This window comes from Syngnathus leptorhynchus, unplaced genomic scaffold (genome assembly GCF_054491065.1).
Source record: "Syngnathus leptorhynchus isolate UIUO unplaced genomic scaffold, UIUO_Slep HiC_scaffold_41, whole genome shotgun sequence".
NCBI classification, from domain to species: domain Eukaryota; kingdom Metazoa; phylum Chordata; class Actinopteri; order Syngnathiformes; family Syngnathidae; genus Syngnathus; species Syngnathus leptorhynchus.
Genome location: NW_028232008.1, coordinates 137,394 through 147,500, shown reverse-complemented (window position 1 = coordinate 147,500; position 10,107 = coordinate 137,394).

Genomic DNA, 10,107 nt, shown 5'->3' with positions numbered 1-10,107 from the left:
CGGCGACATTTCCCCGTTACCGGTGGCTGCGCGGCGGGTGAGTGACAGAGCTTATCCGAGCGGCTGGAACTCTGCGCCGGCGTGGTCGAGCGTGAGGCCTCGGCCCTTTGGCTGCCTGGTACCTAAAACACTTCCATTGATCCAGCCACGGAGGGTGCTGGCTGGTGGCTCCATACCTCCATAGCTCCATAGCACCAGAGCTCCATAGCTCCATAGCACCAGAGCTCCATGGCTTCAGAGCTCCATAGCACCATAGCTCAATACCTCCAGAGCTCCAGGGCTCCAAAGCTCCATACCTCCAGAGCTCCATACCTCCAGAGCTCCATACCTCCAGAGCTCCATAGCTCCATAGCACCAGAGCTCCATAGCTCCATAGCACCAGAGCTCCATAGCACCATAGCTCCATAGCACCAGAGCTCCATAGCTCCATAGCACCAGAGCTCCATAGCTCCATAGCACCAGAGCTCCATAGCTCCATAGCACCAGAGCTCCATACTTCCAGAGCTCCATAGCTCCATAGCTCCATAGCACCAGAGCTCCATAGCTCCATAGCACCAGAGCTCCATAGCTCCATAGCACCAGAGCTCCATACTTCCATAGCTCCATAGCTCCATACCTCCAGAGCTCCATAGCTCCATACCTCCAGAGCTCCATAGCTCCAGAGCTCCATAGCTCCATAGCACCAGAGCTCCATAGCTCCATAGCACCAGAGCTCCATACTTCCATAGCTCCAGGGCTCCATAGCTCCAGGGCTCCATAGCTCCATACCTCCAGAGCTCCATAGCTCCATACCTCCAGAGCTCCATAGCTCCATACTTCCAGAGCTCCATAGCTCCATAGCACCAGAGCTCCATAGCTCCATAGCACCAGAGCTCCATAGCTCCATAGCACCAGAGCTCCATAGCTCCATAGCACCAGAGCTCCATAGCTCCATAGCTCCAGGGCTCCATAGCTCCATAGCTCCAGGGCTCCATAGCTCCATAGCTCCAGGGCTCCATAGCTCCAGGGCTCCAGGGCTCCATAGCTCCATACCTCCAGAGCTCCATAGCTCCATACTTCCAGAGCTCCATAGCTCCATAGCTCCATACTTCCATAGCTCCATAGCTCCATACTTCCATAGCACCAGAGCTCCATACCTCCAGAGCTCCATAGCTCCAGCCTGGGTGGCTGGTGGCTCCATAGCTCCATACTTCCATAGCTCCAGTCAGAGAGTTGGCGAAAATTGCACTAAGTGCGAAAGCCCATTCATTTACAACGGCGTGTCCACAAGGCGGCGACATTTCCCCGTTACCGGTGGCTGCGCGGCGGGTGAGTGACAGAGCTTATCCGAGCGGCTGGAACTCTGCGCCGGCGTGGTCGAGCGTGAGGCCTCGGCCCTTTGGCTGCCTGGTACCTAAAACACTTCCATTGATCCAGCCACGGAGGGTGCTGGCTGGTGGCTCCATACCTCCATAGCTCCATAGCACCAGAGCTCCATAGCTCCATAGCACCAGAGCTCCATGGCTTCAGAGCTCCATAGCACCATAGCTCCATACCTCCAGAGCTCCAGGGCTCCATAGCTCCATACCTCCAGAGCTCCATACCTCCAGAGCTCCATACCTCCAGAGCTCCATAGCACCAGAGCTCCATGGCTTCAGAGCTCCATAGCACCATAGCTCCATACCTCCAGAGCTCCAGGGCTCCATAGCTCCATACCTCCAGAGCTCCATACCTCCAGAGCTCCATACCTCCAGAGCTCCATAGCACCAGAGCTCCATGGCTTCAGAGCTCCATAGCACCATAGCTCCATACCTCCAGAGCTCCAGGGCTCCATAGCTCCATACCTCCAGAGCTCCATACCTCCAGAGCTCCATACCTCCAGAGCTCCAGAGCTCCATAGCACCAGAGCTCCATGGCTTCAGAGCTCCATAGCTCCATACCTCCAGAGCTCCAGGGCTCCATAGCTCCATACCTCCAGAGCTCCATACCTCCAGAGCTCCAGAGCTCCATAGCACCAGAGCTCCATGGCTTCAGAGCTCCATAGCACCATAGCTCCATACCTCCAGAGCTCCAGGGCTCCATAGCTCCATACCTCCAGAGCTCCATACCTCCAGAGCTCCATACCTCCAGAGCTCCATAGCTCCATAGCACCAGAGCTCCATAGCTCCATAGCACCAGAGCTCCATAGCACCAGAGCTCCATAGCACCAGAGCTCCATAGCTCCATAGCACCAGAGCTCCATAGCTCCATAGCACCAGAGCTCCATAGCTCCATAGCTCCATAGCTCCATAGCTCCATAGCACCAGAGCTCCATAGCTCCATAGCACCAGAGCTCCATAGCTCCATAGCACCAGAGCTCCATACTTCCATAGCTCTATAGCTCCATACCTCCATAGCACCATAGCTCCATACCTCCAGAGCTCCAGGGCTCCATAGCTCCATACCTCCAGAGCTCCATACCTCCAGAGCTCCATACCTCCAGAGCTCCATAGCACCAGAGCTCCATAGCTCCATAGCACCAGAGCTCCATAGCACCAGAGCTCCATAGCACCAGAGCTCCATAGCTCCATAGCACCAGAGCTCCATAGCTCCATAGCACCAGAGCTCCATAGCTCCATAGCACCAGAGCTCCATACTTCCAGAGCTCCATAGCTCCATAGCTCCATAGCACCAGAGCTCCATAGCTCCATAGCACCAGAGCTCCATAGCTCCATAGCACCAGAGCTCCATACTTCCATAGCTCCATAGCTCCATACCTCCAGAGCTCCATAGCTCCATAGCTGCATACCTCCAGAGCTCCATAGCTCCAGAGCTCCATAGCTCCATAGCTCCATAGCACCAGAGCTCCATAGCTCCATAGCACCAGAGCTCCATACTTCCATAGCTCCAGGGCTCCATAGCTCCAGGGCTCCATACCTCCAGAGCTCCATAGCTCCATACTTCCAGAGCTCCATAGCTCCATACTTCCATAGCTCCATACTTCCATACCTCCATAGCTCCATACTTCCATAGCACCAGAGCTCCATACTTCCATAGCACCAGAGCTCCATACCTCCAGAGCTCCAGAGCTCCAGCCTGGGTGGCTGGTGGCTCCATAGCTCCATACTTCCATAGCTCTAAGTCAGAGAGTTGGCGAAAATTGCACTAAGTGCGAAAGCCCATTCATTTACAACGGCGTGTCCACAAGGCGGCGACATTTCCCCGTTACCGGTGGCTGCGCGGCGGGTGAGTGACAGAGCTTATCCGAGCTGCTGGAACTCTGCGCCGGCGTGGTCGAGCGTGAGGCCTCGGCCCTTTGGCTGCCTGGTACCTAAAACACTTCCATTGATCCAGCCACGGAGGGTGCTGGCTGGTGGCTCCATACCTCCATAGCTCCATAGCACCAGAGCTCCATAGCTCCATAGCACCAGAGCTCCATGGCTTCAGAGCTCCATAGCACCATAGCTCCATACCTCCAGAGCTCCAGGGCTCCATAGCTCCATACCTCCAGAGCTCCATACCTCCAGAGCTCCATACCTCCAGAGCTCCATAGCACCAGAGCTCCATAGCACCAGAGCTCCATAGCACCAGAGCTCCATAGCTCCATAGCACCAGAGCTCCATAGCTCCATAGCACCAGAGCTCCATAGCTCCATAGCACCAGAGCTCCATACTTCCAGAGCTCCATAGCTCCATAGCTCCATAGCACCAGAGCTCCATAGCTCCATAGCACCAGAGCTCCATGGCTTCAGAGCTCCATAGCACCATAGCTCCATACCTCCAGAGCTCCAGGGCTCCATAGCTCCATACCTCCAGAGCACCATACCTCCAGAGCTCCATACCTCCAGAGCTCCATAGCACCAGAGCTCCATAGCTCCATAGCACCAGAGCTCCATAGCACCAGAGCTCCATAGCACCAGAGCTCCATAGCTCCATAGCACCAGAGCTCCATAGCTCCATAGCACCAGAGCTCCATACTTCCAGAGCTCCATAGCTCCATAGCACCAGAGCTCCATAGTTCCATAGCACCAGAGCTCCATAGCTCCATAGCACCAGAGCTCCATACTTCCATAGCTCCATAGCTCCATACCTCCAGAGCTCCATAGCTCCATAGCTCCATACCTCCAGAGCTCCATAGCTCCAGAGCTCCATAGCTCCATAGCTCCATAGCACCAGAGCTCCATAGCTCCATAGCACCAGAGCTCCATACTTCCATAGCTCCAGGGCTCCATAGCTCCAGGGCTCCATACCTCCAGAGCTCCATAGCTCCATACTTCCAGAGCTCCATAGCTCCATACTTCCATAGCTCCATACTTCCATACCTCCATAGCTCCATACTTCCATAGCACCAGAGCTCCATACTTCCATAGCACCAGAGCTCCATACCTCCAGAGCTCCAGAGCTCCAGCCTGGGTGGCTGGTGGCTCCATAGCTCCATACTTCCATAGCTCTAAGTCAGAGAGTTGGCGAAAATTGCACTAAGTGCGAAAGCCCATTCATTTACAACGGCGTGTCCACAAGGCGGCGACATTTCCCCGTTACCGGTGGCTGCGCGGCGGGTGAGTGACAGAGCTTATCCGAGCGGCTGGAACTCTGCGCCGGCGTGGTCGAGCGTGAGGCCTCGGCCCTTTGGCTGCCTGGTACCTAAAACACTTCCATTGATCCAGCCACGGAGGGTGCTGGCTGGTGGCTCCATACCTCCATAGCTCCATAGCACCAGAGCTCCATAGCTCCATAGCACCAGAGCTCCATGGCTTCAGAGCTCCATAGCACCATAGCTCCATACCTCCAGAGCTCCAGGGCTCCATAGCTCCATACCTCCAGAGCTCCATACCTCCAGAGCTCCATACCTCCAGAGCTCCATAGCACCAGAGCTCCATGGCTTCAGAGCTCCATAGCACCATAGCTCCATACCTCCAGAGCTCCAGGGCTCCATAGCTCCATACCTCCAGAGCTCCATACCTCCAGAGCTCCATACCTCCAGAGCTCCATAGCACCAGAGCTCCATGGCTTCAGAGCTCCATAGCACCATAGCTCCATACCTCCAGAGCTCCAGGGCTCCATAGCTCCATACCTCCAGAGCTCCATACCTCCAGAGCTCCATACCTCCAGAGCTCCAGAGCTCCATAGCACCAGAGCTCCATGGCTTCAGAGCTCCATAGCTCCATACCTCCAGAGCTCCAGGGCTCCATAGCTCCATACCTCCAGAGCTCCATACCTCCAGAGCTCCAGAGCTCCATAGCACCAGAGCTCCATGGCTTCAGAGCTCCATAGCACCATAGCTCCATACCTCCAGAGCTCCAGGGCTCCATAGCTCCATACCTCCAGAGCTCCATACCTCCAGAGCTCCATACCTCCAGAGCTCCATAGCTCCATAGCACCAGAGCTCCATAGCTCCATAGCACCAGAGCTCCATAGCACCAGAGCTCCATAGCACCAGAGCTCCATAGCTCCATAGCACCAGAGCTCCATAGCTCCATAGCACCAGAGCTCCATAGCTCCATAGCACCAGAGCTCCATACTTCCAGAGCTCCATAGCTCCATAGCTCCATAGCACCAGAGCTCCATAGCTCCATAGCACCAGAGCTCCATAGCTCCATAGCACCAGAGCTCCATACTTCCATAGCTCCATAGCTCCATACCTCCAGAGCTCCATAGCTCCATAGCTGCATACCTCCAGAGCTCCATAGCTCCAGAGCTCCATAGCTCCATAGCTCCATAGCACCAGAGCTCCATAGCTCCATAGCACCAGAGCTCCATACTTCCATAGCTCCAGGGCTCCATAGCTCCAGGGCTCCATACCTCCAGAGCTCCATAGCTCCATACTTCCAGAGCTCCATAGCTCCATACTTCCATAGCTCCATACTTCCATACCTCCATAGCTCCATACTTCCATAGCACCAGAGCTCCATACTTCCATAGCACCAGAGCTCCATACCTCCAGAGCTCCAGAGCTCCAGCCTGGGTGGCTGGTGGCTCCATAGCTCCATACTTCCATAGCTCTAAGTCAGAGAGTTGGCGAAAATTGCACTAAGTGCGAAAGCCCATTCATTTACAACGGCGTGTCCACAAGGCGGCGACATTTCCCCGTTACCGGTGGCTGCGCGGCGGGTGAGTGACAGAGCTTATCCGAGCGGCTGGAACTCTGCGCCGGCGTGGTCGAGCGTGAGGCCTCGGCCCTTTGGCTGCCTGGTACCTAAAACACTTCCATTGATCCAGCCACGGAGGGTGCTGGCTGGTGGCTCCATACCTCCATAGCTCCATAGCACCAGAGCTCCATAGCTCCATAGCACCAGAGCTCCATGGCTTCAGAGCTCCATAGCACCATAGCTCCATACCTCCAGAGCTCCAGGGCTCCATAGCTCCATACCTCCAGAGCTCCATACCTCCAGAGCTCCATACCTCCAGAGCTCCATAGCACCAGAGCTCCATGGCTTCAGAGCTCCATAGCACCATAGCTCCATACCTCCAGAGCTCCAGGGCTCCATAGCTCCATACCTCCAGAGCTCCATACCTCCAGAGCTCCATACCTCCAGAGCTCCATAGCACCAGAGCTCCATGGCTTCAGAGCTCCATAGCACCATAGCTCCATACCTCCAGAGCTCCAGGGCTCCATAGCTCCATACCTCCAGAGCTCCATACCTCCAGAGCTCCATACCTCCAGAGCTCCATAGCACCAGAGCTCCATGGCTTCAGAGCTCCATAGCACCATAGCTCCATACCTCCAGAGCTCCAGGGCTCCATAGCTCCATACCTCCAGAGCTCCATACCTCCAGAGCTCCATACCTCCAGAGCTCCAGAGCTCCATAGCACCAGAGCTCCATGGCTTCAGAGCTCCATAGCTCCATACCTCCAGAGCTCCAGGGCTCCATAGCTCCATACCTCCAGAGCTCCATACCTCCAGAGCTCCAGAGCTCCATAGCACCAGAGCTCCATGGCTTCAGAGCTCCATAGCACCATAGCTCCATACCTCCAGAGCTCCAGGGCTCCATAGCTCCATACCTCCAGAGCTCCATACCTCCAGAGCTCCAGAGCTCCATAGCACCAGAGCTCCATGGCTTCAGAGCTCCATAGCACCATAGCTCCATACCTCCAGAGCTCCAGGGCTCCAAAGCTCCATACCTCCAGAGCTCCATACCTCCAGAGCTCCATACCTCCAGAGCTCCATAGCTCCATAGCACCAGAGCTCCATAGCTCCATAGCACCAGAGCTCCATAGCACCAGAGCTCCATAGCACCAGAGCTCCATAGCTCCATAGCACCAGAGCTCCATAGCTCCATAGCACCAGAGCTCCATAGCTCCATAGCACCAGAGCTCCATACTTCCAGAGCTCCATAGCTCCATAGCTCCATAGCACCAGAGCTCCATAGCTCCATAGCACCAGAGCTCCATAGCTCCATAGCACCAGAGCTCCATACTTCCATAGCTCCATAGCTCCATACCTCCAGAGCTCCATAGCTCCATAGCTCCATACCTCCAGAGCTCCATAGCTCCAGAGCTCCATAGCTCCATAGCACCAGAGCTCCATAGCTCCATAGCACCAGAGCTCCATACTTCCATAGCTCCAGGGCTCCATAGCTCCAGGGCTCCATAGCTCCATACCTCCAGAGCTCCATAGCTCCATACTTCCAGAGCTCCATAGCTCCATAGCACCAGAGCTCCATAGCTCCATAGCACCAGAGCTCCATAGCTCCATAGCACCAGAGCTCCATAGCTCCATAGCACCAGAGCTCCATAGCTCCATAGCTCCAGGGCTCCATAGCTCCATAGCTCCAGGGCTCCATAGCTCCATAGCTCCAGGGCTCCATAGCTCCATAGCTCCATACCTCCAGAGCTCCATACCTCCAGAGCTCCGTACCTCCATAGCACCAGAGCTCCATAGCTCCAGGGCTCCAGGGCTCCATAGCTCCATACCTCCAGAGCTCCATAGCTCCATACTTCCAGAGCTCCATAGCTCCATAGCTCCATACTTCCATAGCTCCATAGCTCCATACTTCCATAGCACCTGAGCTCCATACCTCCAGAGCTCCATAGCTCCAGCCTGGGTGGCTGGTGGCTCCATAGCTCCATACTTCCATAGCTCTAAGTCAGAGAGTTGGCGAAAATTGCACTAAGTGCGAAAGCCCATTCATTTACAACGGCGTGTCCGCCAGGCGGCGACATTTCCCCGTTACCGGTGGCTGCGCGGCGGGTGAGTGACAGAGCTTATCCGAGCGGCTGGAACTCTGCGCCGGCGTGGTCGAGCGTGAGGCCTCGGCCCTTTGGCTGCCTGGTACCTAAAACACTTCCATTGATCCAGCCACGGAGGGTGCTGGCTGGTGGCTCCATACCTCCATAGCTCCATAGCACCAGAGCTCCATAGCTCCATAGCACCAGAGCTCCATGGCTTCAGAGCTCCATAGCACCATAGCTCCATACCTCCAGAGCTCCAGGGCTCCATAGCTCCATACCTCCAGAGCTCCATACCTCCAGAGCTCCATACCTCCAGAGCTCCATAGCACCAGAGCTCCATGGCTTCAGAGCTCCATAGCACCATAGCTCCATACCTCCAGAGCTCCAGGGCTCCATAGCTCCATACCTCCAGAGCTCCATACCTCCAGAGCTCCATACCTCCAGAGCTCCATAGCACCAGAGCTCCATGGCTTCAGAGCTCCATAGCACCATAGCTCCATACCTCCAGAGCTCCAGGGCTCCATAGCTCCATACCTCCAGAGCTCCATACCTCCAGAGCTCCATACCTCCAGAGCTCCAGAGCTCCATAGCACCAGAGCTCCATGGCTTCAGAGCTCCGTAGCACCATAGCTCCATACCTCCAGAGCTCCAGGGCTCCATAGCTCCATACCTCCAGAGCTCCATACCTCCAGAGCTCCAGAGCTCCATAGCACCAGAGCTCCATGGCTTCAGAGCTCCATAGCACCATAGCTCCATACCTCCAGAGCTCCAGGGCTCCATAGCTCCATACCTCCAGAGCTCCATACCTCCAGAGCTCCATACCTCCAGAGCTCCATAGCTCCATAGCACCAGAGCTCCATAGCTCCATAGCACCAGAGCTCCATAGCACCAGAGCTCCATAGCACCAGAGCTCCATAGCTCCATAGCACCAGAGCTCCATAGCTCCATAGCACCAGAGCTCCATAGCTCCATAGCACCAGAGCTCCATACTTCCAGAGCTCCATAGCTCCATAGCTCCATAGCACCAGAGCTCCATAGCTCCATAGCACCAGAGCTCCATGGCTTCAGAGCTCCATAGCACCATAGCTCCATACCTCCAGAGCTCCAGGGCTCCATAGCTCCATACCTCCAGAGCTCCATACCTCCAGAGCTCCATACCTCCAGAGCTCCATAGCACCAGAGCTCCATAGCTCCATAGCACCAGAGCTCCATAGCACCAGAGCTCCATAGCACCAGAGCTCCATAGCTCCATAGCACCAGAGCTCCATAGCTCCATAGCACCAGAGCTCCATACTTCCAGAGCTCCATAGCTCCATAGCTCCATAGCACCAGAGCTCCATAGCTCCATAGCACCAGAGCTCCATAGCTCCATAGCACCAGAGCTCCATACTTCCATAGCTCCATAGCTCCATACCTCCAGAGCTCCATAGCTCCATAGCTCCATACCTCCAGAGCTCCATAGCTCCAGAGCTCCATAGCTCCATAGCTCCATAGCACCAGAGCTCCATAGCTCCATAGCACCAGAGCTCCATACTTCCATAGCTCCAGGGCTCCATAGCTCCAGGGCTCCATACCTCCAGAGCTCCATAGCTCCATACTTCCAGAGCTCCATAGCTCCATACTTCCATAGCTCCATACTTCCATACCTCCATAGCTCCATACTTCCATAGCACCAGAGCTCCATACTTCCATAGCACCAGAGCTCCATACCTCCAGAGCTCCAGAGCTCCAGCCTGGGTGGCTGGTGGCTCCATAGCTCCATACTTCCATAGCTCTAAGTCAGAGAGTTGGCGAAAATTGCACTAAGTGCGAAAGCCCATTCATTTACAACGGCGTGTCCACAAGGCGGCGACATTTCCCCGTTACCGGTGGCTGCGCGGCGGGTGAGTGACAGAGCTTATCCGAGCGGCTGGAACTCTGCGCCGGCGTGGTCGAGCGTGAGGCCTCGGCCCTTTGGCTGCCTGGTACCTAAAACACT